Here is a 16,067-nt window from a genome sequence, read left to right on the forward strand (position 1 = left end):
GGAATGTCATTTGTGAGACTTGTGGTGCATAAGTGACCTTGGGAGTCTGATAAATCAATTATTAGCTGGCCTCTAGATCAGAATTGGCCCTTCTGGTCTGGGCAACCGGGACTATAAATTTTGCCTTTCATCTTCTCTGGCTCCAGGTTGGGCTGGTCCCCCAAAATGGAATCTGGGTGGGGAGGCAAGCACATTTAACCCAGCCTCCTTGAAGATGTAAATACATGATAACATAGAAATGCAGCTCACTGCAACTGCATGTAGGCAAACAAAGGTTTAACTTCAGATCCTGTCATTTGCCCTTTAAATATGGCCCTTATGGGGATGGTCAGTTAGATGTCTCACCTGAGGGGAAGATGCTCCACCTAGGCCTCTCGATCCAGACTCCAGCTTGTCTAAATCCATGGGGCTTTCCCAGCTAATGAATTTGGATGTTGTAAGTACCAGCTTGATGTAACTCTATCTTATTCTCCTTCACTACTTATATTGCCCTCATCTGTGCATAGATTTTCCTTCTCTTCTTTTCATTTCCACTAGGTTTTCACTTTACAATATCAATAAAGTGTTTTTCCCCTTCAAAACTAAAAACACAGCAGTTGTGAATATTTTCTTTAGAACAGACAGCCATCTTTTGAAAATGTAATATTCTACAATAAGAAATTACTTTTTGTTAAGTACTTTACATGCAACGTTTTAAACTTTACAACTATGACACTGGTCTCATCTTCCATTTACAGATGAGAAACCTGTAAGATCAGAGAGGTTAAATAATTTAGGCAAAGTCACATAGGTAAGTTAAAAAAGCCACAATTTAAATTAAGGATATTTTATTCCAAGGAGAGGGTGCTCACTTACTACATTGAAAGTGATCATTTATTGATAAATTAAAAAAAATAATTATCAAATAAGGATTTGTGTTAATTTGTGTTAGGGGGTTTATGTGTTAAGAAATCAAGATATGCTTTCAATACTTTGGGCGATAGTTCATTGGAAAGAGACACTGGAAAATAAGAAAGAATTGGAACCAGCCTCTATAGTTTCAGGACTGGAATTTATGAATAAATAGATTACCTTTGGGTATACCACATAATTTTAGAGGCTCAACAGCAGCTTTAGAAAACTGTCTTGTTTTTGACTAGTCACTTTCTGTCCTTAGTGTCTACTATAAGTTTACCTCTATGTTCTTACCAACAATAGTTGACTCTGGTGGTAAATAATTTACTCTGGTGAGTAAATTACTCTATTGCCTGAATTACTACCCATGTCTCACATACAAACTCTCTGAGAAAGGGTCTGATTTTGGTCTACTAGTCAAAACTCCACAGAACATGCCTTTATTTGTCAGCCTCTAGTGGTCAGCACCCACTCTTAGTCCAGTCAAACCAGGATTTCAGATCACATGACAAATCATGACCATCAACTCCAAAGGACCAGCCCTTAGTTACTTTGCTCACATGGCAGCTTTTGGTGGGGTTAACAGATAAGGCACGATGGATTATTTAATACTGAGACTTTAAATATAGGAACTTAAACTGTTCCAGAGCATTCTAGCCTTCAAGGAAGCAAAGGACCTATCAAATGATGTATTTTCTGGACATTTGTGTCACAGAGTTCTAGGTATTAGTATTTTTAACTGGAGTTAACCGGAGTGGTTTGTAGGAGCTGCTTACAACAAGCTCTGTTCATTCTTTCTGGGCACTGATGCTAAGAACTTGAAGCAGGACTTGTCCCATTTGGCTGCCACAGTTTTCTGTGAAAAGCCCTGCAGAAGCTGTTAACAAAATTATCTACCGGAGGGCATCAGAAAGCATCATCATTGGAAGTAGCAGTTGCCATTCTCTGATAATCTAGTGTAAGTTATCTTAATCAATATGAAAAAGAGAAAAACATTGGTCTTTCAAGATTTTCACATTAGAAAGCATGACTAGTTTTCTCTTAGGAAAGTTAGTTAAAATGTTCAGAAATTTGGGGAAGAGGATAAGGCATATATTGAAACTTTACTGAAACTGCTTCATTCCTTAGAATCTTTTTGTAGTACATAATCCTGGAAAGAATTAATAGAATTCTGACTGGTAGAAGATGTATAAACTATAGCCAAATAAACACAGATGCTAGAAATATTGAGAATGGGTTAGTTAACAATAAATTAATTCTGTTGTTACTTTCAATTGGTTGGGCCTGGAACCTAGCATCGTCTGAATATTTCTTTAAAAAATTACCAGAGGAAAATAGAATAAAGTCAATATTCTATTTATTTGTCACAAATAACTTTATTGTCTTCAGTTAGTAATATCATTGATCTCAAAGAGGTGAGCAGACGTCCCTGAAAGCTCCCATTTGCCAGTGACAGAAGACAGCCATAAAGCTGACTTTTTTATTTGTGGTTAGATTCCAAAATGCTGAAATAGACTATAATAAAATGTGCTTTGTTCCTAGAAAACTATGCAGCTTGTGTGACTTTTTATACATTGCATTTTTTATCCTTCTCTCTTCAGGGATTTTTCTCAAACTTAATTTTCAACTAGCGCATGCTGAACAGATCTCAGTAAATTACACCCACTCTCTAACTTGTTAGGGAGTCCGGAAGATTGAGATTTATATTTGACATCTTCTTCCTCATTCTCCATATTATATTTACCACTAAATCATGTGCATTCCCCTTTCAAATTGTGCTTCATGCCACTCCTTTATATCCATCTCTACTGCCACCTTTCTAATACAAGCAAAAATACAATCATTTCTTGCCTAATCCACTGTAATAACTTCCAAATTCATCATCCCATTTTTTCTCTTGACCCTCTCCAGTTCTGTTTTTACAGAATGGCCAGAGGATTATTTTTAAATCATCAATTGCATTTCATGCTATTTCTCAACTTAAAAATCTTAAGTGGCTTTGCATTAGAGTTAGAATGAAATCCAAACTCCTCTAATTTTTGGCTACAAGATCCCAGTTGAAATGTCTTCCCCATTATGATTATGTTGGATGGATAATTTTCATTTACTTCTTCAGATTCAGATATCTGAGTGGGACCAGAGTGAGGTCAGGGCACTTAGACCCTTAACTTCCTGCAGTCGGTTACCCCAGTTCCTTTCAGATGGATAGCTAGTTATTGCACATTTTCATAACTGCTCACTCCCTTGCACCTTCAGGCCCAGAGGTGGTAATGGTTTTCCACTAGTTGTTAGCTCTGGAGGAACTATATCTTCTCTCATTTATTTTCTTGCTTCTTGCCCACCCCTTTGTAGTGGTCCTTTATTAAACATTTTACAAATTAGCCAGATTGGATGTGCCATCTCTTTTTTGTTAGGAATATGACTGATTAAATATCTGGTAGTAGGGGCGGCCTGAAAAATCGATTGCGTAGCTCCATACATTTGAGAAACAGATAATCTTTTGGTGGAGAGGAATAGGACACTAATAGTCCATGGCTTACAGTGTCTTTATGATTATTTAAAATTCCACCCATATGGCACAGGCTTAAGTGAATGTAGAAAGCAAGGAAGTGGAATCAAGTGCTGCAGTCCTTGGTTTTATGGTAACAGTAGTGACTGTAAAGATCATGGATTGGATTGGCTGTTTTGGAAGCTCCTAGATATCATACAGGGTCAAAGGAACAAATTCAAAGTCATAAAAATATAACCCAGAGTGCAAGATAGAAATCAGAAATCTTTGGGGTGCTTCAATCACTTAAGGATCTGCCATCAGCTCACATCACGATCCCAGGGTACTGGGATCGAATTCCCCATAGGGCTCCTTGCTCAGTGGGGAGCCTTTTCTCCCTCTGGCTGCTTCTCCCTCTCCCTCTGCCTGCTGTGCTCTCCCTCCATGTGTCACATAAATAAATAAAACCTTAAAAAAAAAAAAGAAAAAGAAAAAACCAGAAATCTTCAAGGGCATCTTTGAAGGAGTTCCCTTATTTCCTGTAGTCATTGGGCAGATTTGGCTGAAGACCAACCCCAGGGTCTGATTAAAAGTCTATAGAGTTGTAGTGCCAGTTCAAGACTTAATCCCATGGGATAAAGTGATCTTACCTCCCTCTCCCATCTGAGGGAGAGATTCCCCTTGAAATGAAACTTTTAATGACTGCTACTGGGTGCAGTGTCTCACAAAGAAGTGCCAATTCTAGCTACCCACCAGCACTATCCTTCATGGCTTCTCTACCCATAGGAGTAAGATCACAACATGGACTTAATGGAGACATACAAAGCCTACTCTGAATGGTATAGCTTATATACCCAAAGGGTTGTAGGACCCCATCAGTTTGTATTGGCAGAAATCAGAAGCATGTATAAGTGTGGAATGGATGGATGTTATTTGGTCGGACAAAAATGACTAATATGCATATGCCCACAAAAGTTACAGAATTTCACGTGCTGTTTTAAGCACCTAGGAGTGATTTTAATCAATTAGGTTGGCTATCTATAGGCTAGAGACATCTGTGGTCTATCATCAAAAAAGTGTTAAAGCTGGAATTTACCTGGTATACTGCAAAAGAAGGAATTAAAAAGCCCAGAGAGATAGCAATATTGAATTCATTTAATACCAAAAACTTAGAGGTATTCCTCTAACCATACCTGTTAGAGCCAGGAACTTGACAAGACTTTTTTTTTTTTTTTTTTAAATGCCTTAGTTGAAGGGTTACTAGTAGTCACTCTTGTAGTCTGGAGATCATGGTTGCGATGCTTGTTCATTCACTTTCCTTAACTAAATAAATCCCAACTTTGGGCTTTGTTGATATCAGTAACAGCTAAGCATTAATACACTGAATGGCAGAATTAAAGGTCAAAGAATAAACCTCACTTCCAATATCCCAACATCCTGGTAGTACTTACTCTCTTTCACATAAGGTTGTGAATCTAAAGCCTTTGAAATCAATAATATGTATTTTTTATTTATTTTAAGCAATTTGGTGATTTCTTTCTGTGTCTTTTAATAGTAATTAAAAATTTTTTTTTGTCATTGGCTTCTTAACCCTTAAGACCTTTCTTCAAAACAAAATCCAATTTGTAAAATTTTTATTGTGTGTGTGCATAGATATTTATATTTATATAAATTCCATATGTATGCATACTTCAAATGAAGTTAAAAGAAGGATAGAGATAAAAGCGTGTGGAAAAGGTTGAGAAGATTTTCCTTTGATTGGCTCTCAAGAGCATGGTTGGAAATCCATTGGTCAACTGATCAAAGTGATTGGCTTATTACTTTTAGAATTGTCCTTTCCCTTTCTAAAAAAAAAAGATGATGAGTTATTGGTATCAGAGGCATGATGTCCTTTAAAAACCCATAAATCATATTTAGTAACCCAGTCATTGTTTTAGCCAGTTCCTTAAGAAGCATGAGATGTACGTTATTAGGATTGATAATTGGATGGAATCCAGTTTTTAGTGTAATGTTTGACATGAAGCTGTCCTGCTTTACCACCCGATCCCATATCTAGTTATTGACTGGTATAGGAAATTAAAGGAAAGTTGCTTTGGTTTTGTTAGTCTCATCAGTAGATTTTTTTTTTCTTTTGCTATAGGCCTAGTGAAATGAAAGTGAATTTTTAAGTTTATTTCTCAGGATTCCCAAGAATAGAACATGTATCAAATTAAACACTTTATAATGTGATATTATGGATAAGATTAATGAAATGTATCAAATATGTCAGTGATGGTTTTCTTATGACAATAGATTTTAATTCACAGGAAAATCCTCACCAGCTTGCTTAAAATCAAGTTTTCAGAGGTTAACATGATAGCAATAACAATAAAAATGATGACTAATATTTGTAGAGCATTATGTACCGAGCCCTGTACTTTATATGGATGATCTCATTGAAGTCTCAGATCAAATCGCTATGTGATACCACATTCAAGTTCACATATGAGGGAACCAGGCTTAGAGAGATTAGGTAAATTCCCCAGGCCCATAAACATCGTACAAGTGGCTAAGAGAAGCCATGTTTAAATTTATCGTCTGTACCAAAGTATCTCCCTATTGATGGTGCGTCTCTCTAATTGCGGTGGTGAGGACAATAGGACTTGGAGAAATTTGGTAGTTAATATTCTGAAAGAAGTAGCAAATATGCGAAAGCAAATTTAGAAGTCAACCCGTAAAACCATCATATTTTATTGATGAAGAACATGAGGCATAAATAGTATAATGTTGCCTGGATATATCTCTTACAAATTAAGGGAATTTAGGCCTCTCAATTTCTCAGTTTTCTCATCTGTAAAATGGGAATGATAATAATAGAACCTACCTCGAAGAATCACTCTAAAATTCATTACATCTTTGTAGTATGTATCTAGTTTTCCCTCTTTCTAAAGTGTAAAAACAAGAAAATTCAGGAAGTGTAAGAGTTAAAAAGGATAACTAAATAAATGATCACCTATGTGCATCACTTTGTATTCTAATTCTCAGAAATGTTAGAATAAAGGATAAGGAAGAATCTGGCCAGGAGCATACATAGTAAAATAAAATTAAGATTCAAATTGCTAGAAGGGGTAAAAGTTTTATATTTTCTTTTCTTTTCTTTTGGTTTCTTGGGGCCAACTTGTAGACAAGAGGAGGTTTAGTATCTCTATGAGGATATAACACATTAAAAGTGGAAGAAAACCCAACCAACTTTCCACCTCTCCAAACTGTACAGTTACTATCTTGGTTAACAAAAAATGCTAAATAGGCAGTTCTTGGCATTGGTTTATCTCTGTAATAATGCCAGGGTTGCTACCTCTGAAATTATATTAGCCTTTCTTTCTTGGTCTCAAGATGGTTACTGAAGGTCCAGAAATCATGGACACAGTTAAAGCATGAAAAAGTGGGAAAGGAATGGAATCAGCCTCCTCTATCCCTTTTATGAGGAAAAGCAAAACCTTCCAAAAAGGCTTCCCAGGATACTTGTGCCAATATCTTATTTGCCAACACCAATGCCATCATGTTTCCAACTGGCCTTCCAGTGTAGGCAGGTAATGAAAGGTAAAGAATGGACATCAACAGTATTATTCAGATTTATGATTATCATATGTTGACTGCATTTTTATATTAGTTGGGATATAAATTAATGGAAATGGGGAAACTGCCACTTATATCTGCCACTTGCAGAGTACTAAGTTCTAGGATATATGTTAGGTACTTTATGGTCATTATTTAATACTCAAAACATCTTTGGGAAAATAGATGAATAAACCAATTTGGAAAGGTGAATTCCATTGCAAACATCTTATACATAATATTCTTTGAAACTGAATTTGGCTGACTTGAAAGTCTGTATTTACAAATGGAACATGAAAAAAGTGAAGGAAGCTGTAGAATAATAGCCACAAAAGTAATGAATGCTTATTAAATATCAGATATCACAAAAGTTAGCACATGTTAAAATAAATTACCACATTTATCCTCAGTAATTTTCTGAGATATTTTTATCCCTATTTTATAGATAGGTAAATGAAATCAGGGAAGGGGGCCACCTTTTTAAAGTTTGGTTAGCCAAAATTCTGGGACGGGGGTTCATATCTAAATCTAAATAATTTACTCCCAACCACTAAAACAGATTACCGTTTGCCATCTATATTTAGGGGAGTGTTGTCTAACCTCGCATCATAACATGTGATAATTCTAGAATGAGCACAGAATATACTCTCCAGGCAGGCATTGGAAAGTACACTTGGGTTTTTCCTCATTTATCTGTTAAAAATGTCAGGATAAAGTCCCAGGCAGTTTCAGAAGAAAGGAAGTATATGTAACATCAGGAATGTCTGGCATAGAAAATCTATTTTGCCTAATGATCTGAAAGAATGTGAGGCTGGAAAAGACAGTTAAACTGAGGCAGTTCCTTAGAAGCAATATATTCTACCCCTCTAACTACAGTGCCATATATTCTCTATTTAAGCTCTTTTTAATACAAGTAAGACAATAGAAAAACAAAAACAAAAACAAACACCACAACACCTTAAGGTCAGTATTTGTTTTTATTTTTATAAGATTTAATTAATTTATTTGACAGAGAGAGTGAGCACAAGCTGAGGAAGTAGCAGAGGGAGAGGGAGAAGTAGACCCCACCCCCACACCAGGCAGGGAGCTCAATGCAGGACTCCATCCCAGTCCCTTGAGATCAGGACCTGAGCCGAAGGCAGGTGCTTAATTGACTGAGCCACCCAGGTGCCCCAAGGTCAGTATTTCTTCACAATTAAGTAATAGAGTTAAAATGCCTTCAGCGTATTAGAAAATTCCAGAACCAGCATCGTTATGGAAGTGAGAAAAAGGCAAGCATAAGGCACTGTCTTTGTTAACTATGAGATGATAGTATATACTTAGCTGGGGGCCTATAATGGTCATGTGGGGGTGGAAGGATGAGAATTATTTTTTTCCCCCACATAGGTTCTCTTTACAGAGGCTTTAAAGGCTTACTTCCCTTTAAAGGTAATAATGAAAGGTTTCAGAAAGGTGTTTTAGCACAGTTCACTGAGCAGAATGAAAACGTTTGCCCCATGGATATCAAATACACAGGGGAAAAAAACACCTCCAATAACTGATGGCAACTACTAAAGGAGAAAAAAAATTAAAAACCAGGTGTGAGCTTTGATTGCTAGCACAACTATGATGACTTTATAAAATGACTTTTTTGCCTCAGGAGCCTGGCCTGAACATCTGAATAATCTTATTTCTCAAGGTGTCTGTCATCTCAAGATCTATTCATTATTCATCTGATCCATGCTTATGGATGAACCTGTACCCTCTAATGATCAGGAAAAGTGACTTTATGCTAATCCCAAAGAGGGGGTAATTAGGCATTTCAAGTCCCTCTGGTTCCCATCAGTTTAGTAACCACTCCTTTTTGTATCTTGAAACTATGAATACATGATATTATATTGTAACTTGTAACATGGTTCTATGTCATCTTTTTCCTTCTTGCTGTAAGACACATACATATTGAATCTCTGTTTTTCAGAACAATTCAAATATTTAAACTTTATTCTGAGTTTCTAGTAATAATACTTTTAATAAACACATGACTTCTTTATTCTAATGATCAAAATTACAAATAGTAGTTATAACTAACATTTACTGAGTTATTGCTGAATGCTAGTCTCTCTAAATATTTCATAAGCCTAATCTCAGTTTTCTTAGCAACGTAATGGAATACGTACACTTATATATTTTTTTTCTTGAGCTCGGAACAAGTGTAGAAACCTTCATAGTTGTAAATGTCAGTAGTAAAACCTTTCCATCATTGCTCAGAACTGATTAGTCTTTCATATACACACATACCCTCTCCACCCTCACCCCAAGCTCATTCATCAAGTCATAACTTATACACTGCCCCTTGCGGATTTGTGCGCGTGCGCACACACGCACACGCACACACACACACACACACACACACACACCCTCCAGACATAAGCCTTTATTGTTCTGAATTACTTTTGCTTCTCAGAACTATTGAGACTGGAAGGTCTTCTGATGCTCAGATTTGGCTATTTTCCATCATTAATCCACTTCAGTAAGAGCAGATCTCAGAGGGCACTTATTTTTATTGCACAGATGAGAAGATGATTCCCAGAGAGAGATTATATCCAAGATCACATAGCTTATAAATGGAAAACTTACGAGTCTAGAGCCTCAACAAATAAGACAATGCTAGAGAAATTTAGATTGTATAACTATCTGAATGTAAAACTCTTATTTTAAAATTATAAGGCTACATTGACTTATAACAGATTCCTGTTGGGAGAGTGGAAGTACTTGTGGACATTGCTCCTCATTCATAGTTCATAGCAATGCCTTTTGTATATCTGGTACTCCAGTGAATGTTTGATGAACAAACAAATGAATCAGTAATAAAATACAGAGGAAAAGCTAATGCCTTCATAATTTAAAATAACTATTTCTTTATTATCTTCAAGAATAATCAAAGTATTGAAGTGTGGATATTTGCTGATACTACGTAGTATGATATCAGTGTTTTGCATTGTTAATTATACAATGTGTTCCATGTTAATTTTTCTATTGAAAATGTTCAATGTGTTTTGTATCACCTTTTTCTGGATTTACCCCAGTTGACTGAGATACTTGTGAAGAGACAGAGGATCAAAGCTTTTAGCTGGTAGGAGTTCAGAATGAATTGCCCCAAAGATGTGCCACTTCCCCACACAGATTATCTGAGCTCAAAACAATCAAAGCCCTAAAACTTGGGAAGAAACTTTGACTTTTCCCCTAACTGCCTAAAAGGAATTTAGATAGAGGCCCTGCTCCAGAAATAGAGCTATCACCATAGATAACTCCATCTTAATACAAACTAGAAGTGGTAGAAAGCAGAAATTTAACATAGAGTCTGTTAAAATTTCTCTGCATTTCTCATTGTTTCTGTATGGCCCAGCAAACATTTATCCATCAAGCATTACTCTTTTTCATCTCTTATGAATGTCTTTCCTTCCTTTTGAATTCCCATGCCTCTACCCTCTTATCCTTAGTTCAGGATGGTGTTTAGAACTCATTTTACTTTTCTATCTTTGAAACTTTCATATATGGGATTTCTATACATCCAAAATTAAAATTGATTTTTCTCAGGGACATCTGGGTGGCTCAGTTGGTTAAGCATCTGCTTTCAGCTCAGGTTATCATCCCAGGGTCCTGGGATTGAGCCCCATGTGAGGCCCCTGGCTCAGTGGGGATCCTGCTTCTCCCTCTCCCCTGGCTTGTGCTCTCTCTCTCAAATAAATAAATAAAATCTTTAAAATAAATAAATCAATCAAATTGATTTTCTCCTATTAACCTGTTTTATGTCAATCTAACTCTTAGACCAACCAGAAGAACTTTGAAGGATAGAGAAAACTTCCTCCCCAACAAGCTTATTGTATAGAAACCAAACAAGCATTCACGTGGAAGCAAGATAACTCCTTACAGTGTCAGGCTTCTCTATTTGCTTGCTGTCCAGAACAGCCTTATGAAACTGCTCCTCATACAATTTTTCTTGCTTCAGGAAATTAGATCATGGTCCCAATCTGACAGTGTGGCTTTCACACAAATTTTGAGCTATCCTTGGCAGTGCTCCCATGTTGTACAGATAATTGAGAATTGACTAAAATATATACATTTTCCTTTAGGGTAATTAATAGAAATATGGCTGTAAAGAAAATTAACTTGCTTTCTCCTTGAGATTTAAAGACATTGAATTTATAAAACTTTAATGTATATTGTCAAATTCTTTGGCAAAAAAATAGGAGTACAACACTGATTACGTAACTTCACTTCATTTGTTCCTCATTGTCTAAAGGCTAAACAACTTAACTTGGTATTCAAGTCTGCCAAGTCCTAACCCCAACATTATTGTCATCCTTAAATCTAACTTACACATATGTGCTATGCAAGGCCAAACTGGACTGTAATAATTTCTTGGACATTCAGTGTTTTCAGTTCTTCATCACTGTAGACATTCTCTGACCACTCTACCAAAAATATCATCCTTTATTATTTTTTATTTCCAAGCTGTCTTTTTTCTTCTTGACCCTGCTTTCTTTATTTTTTCCATAGCACTGACATCATATTATATATTTGCTTATTTCTGCCTCATGGCACCTAGAAAACTGCTCAGTCAGTATTTATTGAATGAATAAATAATTTTCTAAGCCATCAAATAACTTCAGGAATTCTCCATATTAAAAACAAACAAACAAAAAACCTTATTTTTCAGGAACTTTAGAGTGGTAAGATGGGTCAGTTTGTATATAGTAGGCTTAGCAGTTCAAGCAAGTTTTTTGTTTGTTTTTTAATTTCATTCAGAAATTATTGTGTCCTTTAGGGGAATCTACCACCAGTTTTAACAAATTGACCATCATCAATTCCAAGAAGTTTTATATAGTTTTTTTGTGCCTACTGAGGATTTTTGGTCATTTACTGCCATGATCTCAAAGAAAGCCAGCTGTAACTTGAATGTGAACGAAACTCTCTGATCTGATGTTATTTACACTGTGTTTTTATTTTGTCCATTGGTGGTGGCCATGAAGACCAAGTAGCATTATGTACCAGTGGGAAGTTGCAGAAGATCTATTGATATAGCAGCCAAGAGACTTTATATCTATTTGGGATGTCAGTGAAGTGTTTCCTTGAAACTGAATTAAGCCACTTAAAGAGGAGCATTATTTTTTCTAAATTAAAAAAAAAATCCTACAAATAACGAAAAGAATAACATAATGGTTACACATATATCTTTCCCTTAGAAGTTCTAATTTTTTTTATCATTTTGTTACATTTGCTCTTAAATTTCTATCAATATGTGCATTTTAAATATATACCTTTTTTGCTAAGATAGTTGAAATTAAGTTGCAAACATAATGATATTTTGCTCTAAATACTTCAACATAATTTCATAAGAACAAGGACTTCTTTTTATATGAACACAGTATCACTTTCATGTCTAGAAAATTGCATATTAGCACAATTATAATATCTAATACACAATTTCATTCAAATTTCTCCATTTGTCCCAGCCATGTGTATTTCTTTTAACTGTGTGGATGTGACTTTCATTATTTGTTTGTTTGTTTACATCTAATGAAGTATCTCAGTTAACATTTAGTTGTCTTGTCTCCTTAGTCTCCCTTAATCTATAGCCATTCCTTTGCCTTTTCTTTTCTTTTCCCTGTTTTTATTTTACTTTGTTTTTGTTTTTTTCTTTGACAGTCTTGACAGGTTTGTCAAATCCAGGGCAATTGTTTTGTGAAATATTCTATAGTCATAACTTGTTTTCTCATGACTAGTTTCAGATTAGTTTTTTTTTTTTTTTGCACATACCCATAGGTGGTATTGCGTATTTTCCATTGCATCTTATTAGAAAATACATAATGCTAATTTGGCCCATTACTAGTGATTCTTACTCTAATCCCTTGGTTAAGATGCTTTCACCATTGTATAAATAACTTTATTCCCCTTTGTAATCAATACATAATATGTTAGGTAAAACTTTGAAAATTCAGGGATCCTCTCATCCCATGGTTTTGACATCATTTTGTAATTCTTACATAAATCAATTCTTATACTGTTGTTTGCAAATTGATGATTTTCTTATTTTATCATTTCTTCTATATAAAATAACTAGCCTTCTTTTGTTAGAGGGGTTTTTTTTTTTCCTCTCCCTTCCCCATACATTTTTTTTTAATCTTTTAAATTTTAAGTAGGCTCCATGCCCTGCATGGAGCATAATGTAGGGCTTGAACTCATGACCCCAAGGTCAAGATCTGAACTGAGATCAAAAGTTGGAAGCTTAATGAACCGAGCCATCCAGGCATCACTTGACTCTTTTTTTTTTTTAATACAATGTTATAATTTATTTCCTTAAAAAAAAAAATGTTCCATTTGTCCCAAATTTGGCCAGTTGGATCTTTGAAACTATTCACTATGTTTTTTTTTTGTTATGTCCCTATTAATCATGAGTAGTTTCTTGCTTTCTGACACTATAAGAACATTTAGTTTCACCAGTGATTTTCCTTGCCTCAGCCATTTCTCCAAGGAACTCTGGTTCCTTTATGTGGAGAATGGTATTTAGAAACCAAGATCTTGGCACCAGATGAACACAATGATGTGAGGGTGGGCATGAGCAATTTTCACTTCTATTATACGCAGTTCAGTTCCATTCTTCTCTTGTTCCCACTTGTTTAATTTTGGATTTCATACAATAATAGCATTTTCTTCTCTTGTATTTTCTTCAGCTAAGTATTTAACTTCAAATCCTGCTACCTCAAATTCTCCATGATTCCTAAAGATTGGCAGAGGATGAGATTCTTTCTTTCCTCATCTGACAGTGTGAAAACTCTGAAATTCCGCACTCATTCAAGTCTTTCTGTCACCTCTGTTTATCTTTCATCTGATTTTTTACAGATGTTCTTAAGTTCCCAAAATAAATAGAGATATTCAGTGAAGCACAATATCTGAAAGATAAAGCAAGTGCTTACCTGTTTGCTTTGCCATCTGCTCTATTTTGGATTGGATAAGTACATATTCAGTACCCCCAAACAGCATGCATGTCTCAGATTCCCACAGTGACTGGCTTCAGTTCCATCTGGTTGATTCTTGTTATTTCATTACAACTGTTCAGATTTATAAACCCAGTAATTAAAAAAAAAAAAACAAAAAAACTTAGACATGTTAATACCTATGTTGCCCTTAACTACCATGACTCCAAAAAAGTGTGATAGGTTTTATAAGACGTTGTTTCATTGAAGGGACTATTATTATTTTAATGGAACATGCTATGCATGCATATTATTTTAAAAGGTCTCTTTCTTTTTGGATTTGTCAGGCCTTCATTTACAAATAGAAGATTAACTATACTTTATTTTAATTGTTCCAAATGTGATAATGGTGAAAAGCAAAATAAAAATTCCAGACTCCCCCCCCAACCATCAATGTTTCTATGCAAAGATTAAGAGTGTCTGTGACTAGTTCTAGAGTTATAATTTCAATTGGCTCAGGTCCATTAACTGCAGGGAAAAACACCTGGCAAGGAGGTTGGTAGCAGCCCATTCTTGTTAACCTTTCAGCCTTCACAATAACTATCAGCAGGCACCAAGTAAAGGCTTCTAACGAACTGGCATTGAAGCTACTGACAGCTAATAACTTTTTATGGGTTTCCAGAACTAAGTGAAAGAAAGTGTTCTGATTAGTTAGAATCAAAGAATTTTTAAATTCCTTAATCCCAGAATTGGATAATTTTTAGACATGTAAAACAGAATAAAGATCAATGTGTCCTCTCAGAAAACATTTTCCTATAAATAAAATGGATTTTCAAAGTATACTATTTTTGCTACTTTAATCCAGTTTAATTTTCAGCTACTGTGGTCTTTTATTTTAGTGAAAGGGAAATTAGCTAAGAAATGCAAAAGTTAAGTTGGTAAAGTACCAACTTTAGAGGTAGTTTTAACTAAATTCTTCTCACCTATAGTATAATTTCTGCTAGTGGATTATGGCAACTCTTTATAATACCCAATAACTGGGGATATTAGTCCTCAGTCCTGCAGGGAAAACACTAAAGAAGAGTATTTAAAAGCTTCACTCACACCCTTCTTTTTAATCAGAGGATAAGCAAGAAAGTTTATGTATGGTGGGCCCCTGCATTCTGTCTCTCTACTCTTTCTTGAAAAATAGGGAGGCATAGACAGAGCCAAGATCTCAGAGCAAGATCTATTTCCTCTTTCTCTGTGAGTAACCAAACAAGTCCCATGATCCAGAGTTCCACCTTGTTCTCAGAATCACATGGAAACAAAAGTCAGCCTAGGGTAGCATGTCTCAGATCAGAGAACCTGGAGCAGCCTCACAGAATTTCTCACATTTCAGCTTTGAGGGAGAGCACTTGGTGGCTTCCTGTGCTTTTTTGGAAACTGCCCGTGAAATAGAAAGAGAGCCAGACCCAGAGAATTGCTAAAGGAGGGAGCATGAGAAAATGCAGAGGCAACCTGCCTTCATCAGCATCTGAGGATTGGAAGGGAATGTGGTCATCTCAGAGAGTGCAGACAGGAAGAGCTCCTGAGTAAAGACCAATACCATCCCCTTCATCCCCTGATACCAAAGCATTTACATAATTTACAATACTAGATTTATGGCAAACCCTTGGAATAAAGGAAATGGCTTGAGTTGATTAACACTTTATTTTCATCACCCGATCAAATGAAGACCAAAATAAAAAATTAAGTTAAGGTATTGAAAAATAAGCAAATTTACAGTTCTTGTCTACCTGAGTTTTGTAGATTAAGATTCATACTGATTACATTTAGTATTTATGTTGTGTGTCAGCTCTAATAAATTCTATTAGAATGTGGGTTCCCAAGTGATTCTGGTACATCTTTTTCATCTTTCTGACTTCCAGACATCTTGAAAATAGTAGTAACCTAGTATTTGTTCAGAAGTATTGAATGGCTTAATCCAAAACATCCTAGCTAATTTTCGTGGTTAACCAACTCCTTCACCCTCTATTTTCAAGGCTCGTGTTCAGATACATTTACTCATTTAGTGGGTCATTAGATACAAACAGCTACAGTTCGACATCACTAATTAAAAGACAGCATGAAAGAGAAGCAAACCAGAACGTCCT

The 16,067-nt window shown here is 35.6% G+C and overlaps 1 long non-coding RNA gene and 2 other non-coding genes across 3 annotated transcripts in view; 1 reads left to right on the forward strand and 2 right to left on the reverse strand.

The window, feature by feature from the left end:
- The first annotated feature begins 1,697 nt into the window (after positions 1-1,697).
- Positions 1,698-16,067, forward strand: part of LOC125095922 (uncharacterized) — a 55,884-nt gene continuing 41,514 nt past the window's right edge. The window contains exon 1 of the long non-coding RNA XR_007126005.1: positions 1,698-1,852. This is a non-coding gene — a long non-coding RNA (uncharacterized LOC125095922). The remainder of the gene's footprint in view (positions 1,853-16,067) is intronic.
- LOC125090130 (small nucleolar RNA U2-30) lies at positions 9,152-9,221 on the reverse strand. The gene has a single exon (XR_007124209.1). It is a non-coding gene; the product is annotated as a small nucleolar RNA U2-30 (small nucleolar RNA).
- Positions 9,414-9,478, reverse strand: LOC125090139 (small nucleolar RNA U2-19). The gene has a single exon (XR_007124213.1). It is a non-coding gene; the product is annotated as a small nucleolar RNA U2-19 (small nucleolar RNA).

Source organism: Lutra lutra, chromosome 1 (assembly GCF_902655055.1).
Source record: "Lutra lutra chromosome 1, mLutLut1.2, whole genome shotgun sequence".
Classification (NCBI taxonomy): domain Eukaryota; kingdom Metazoa; phylum Chordata; class Mammalia; order Carnivora; family Mustelidae; genus Lutra; species Lutra lutra.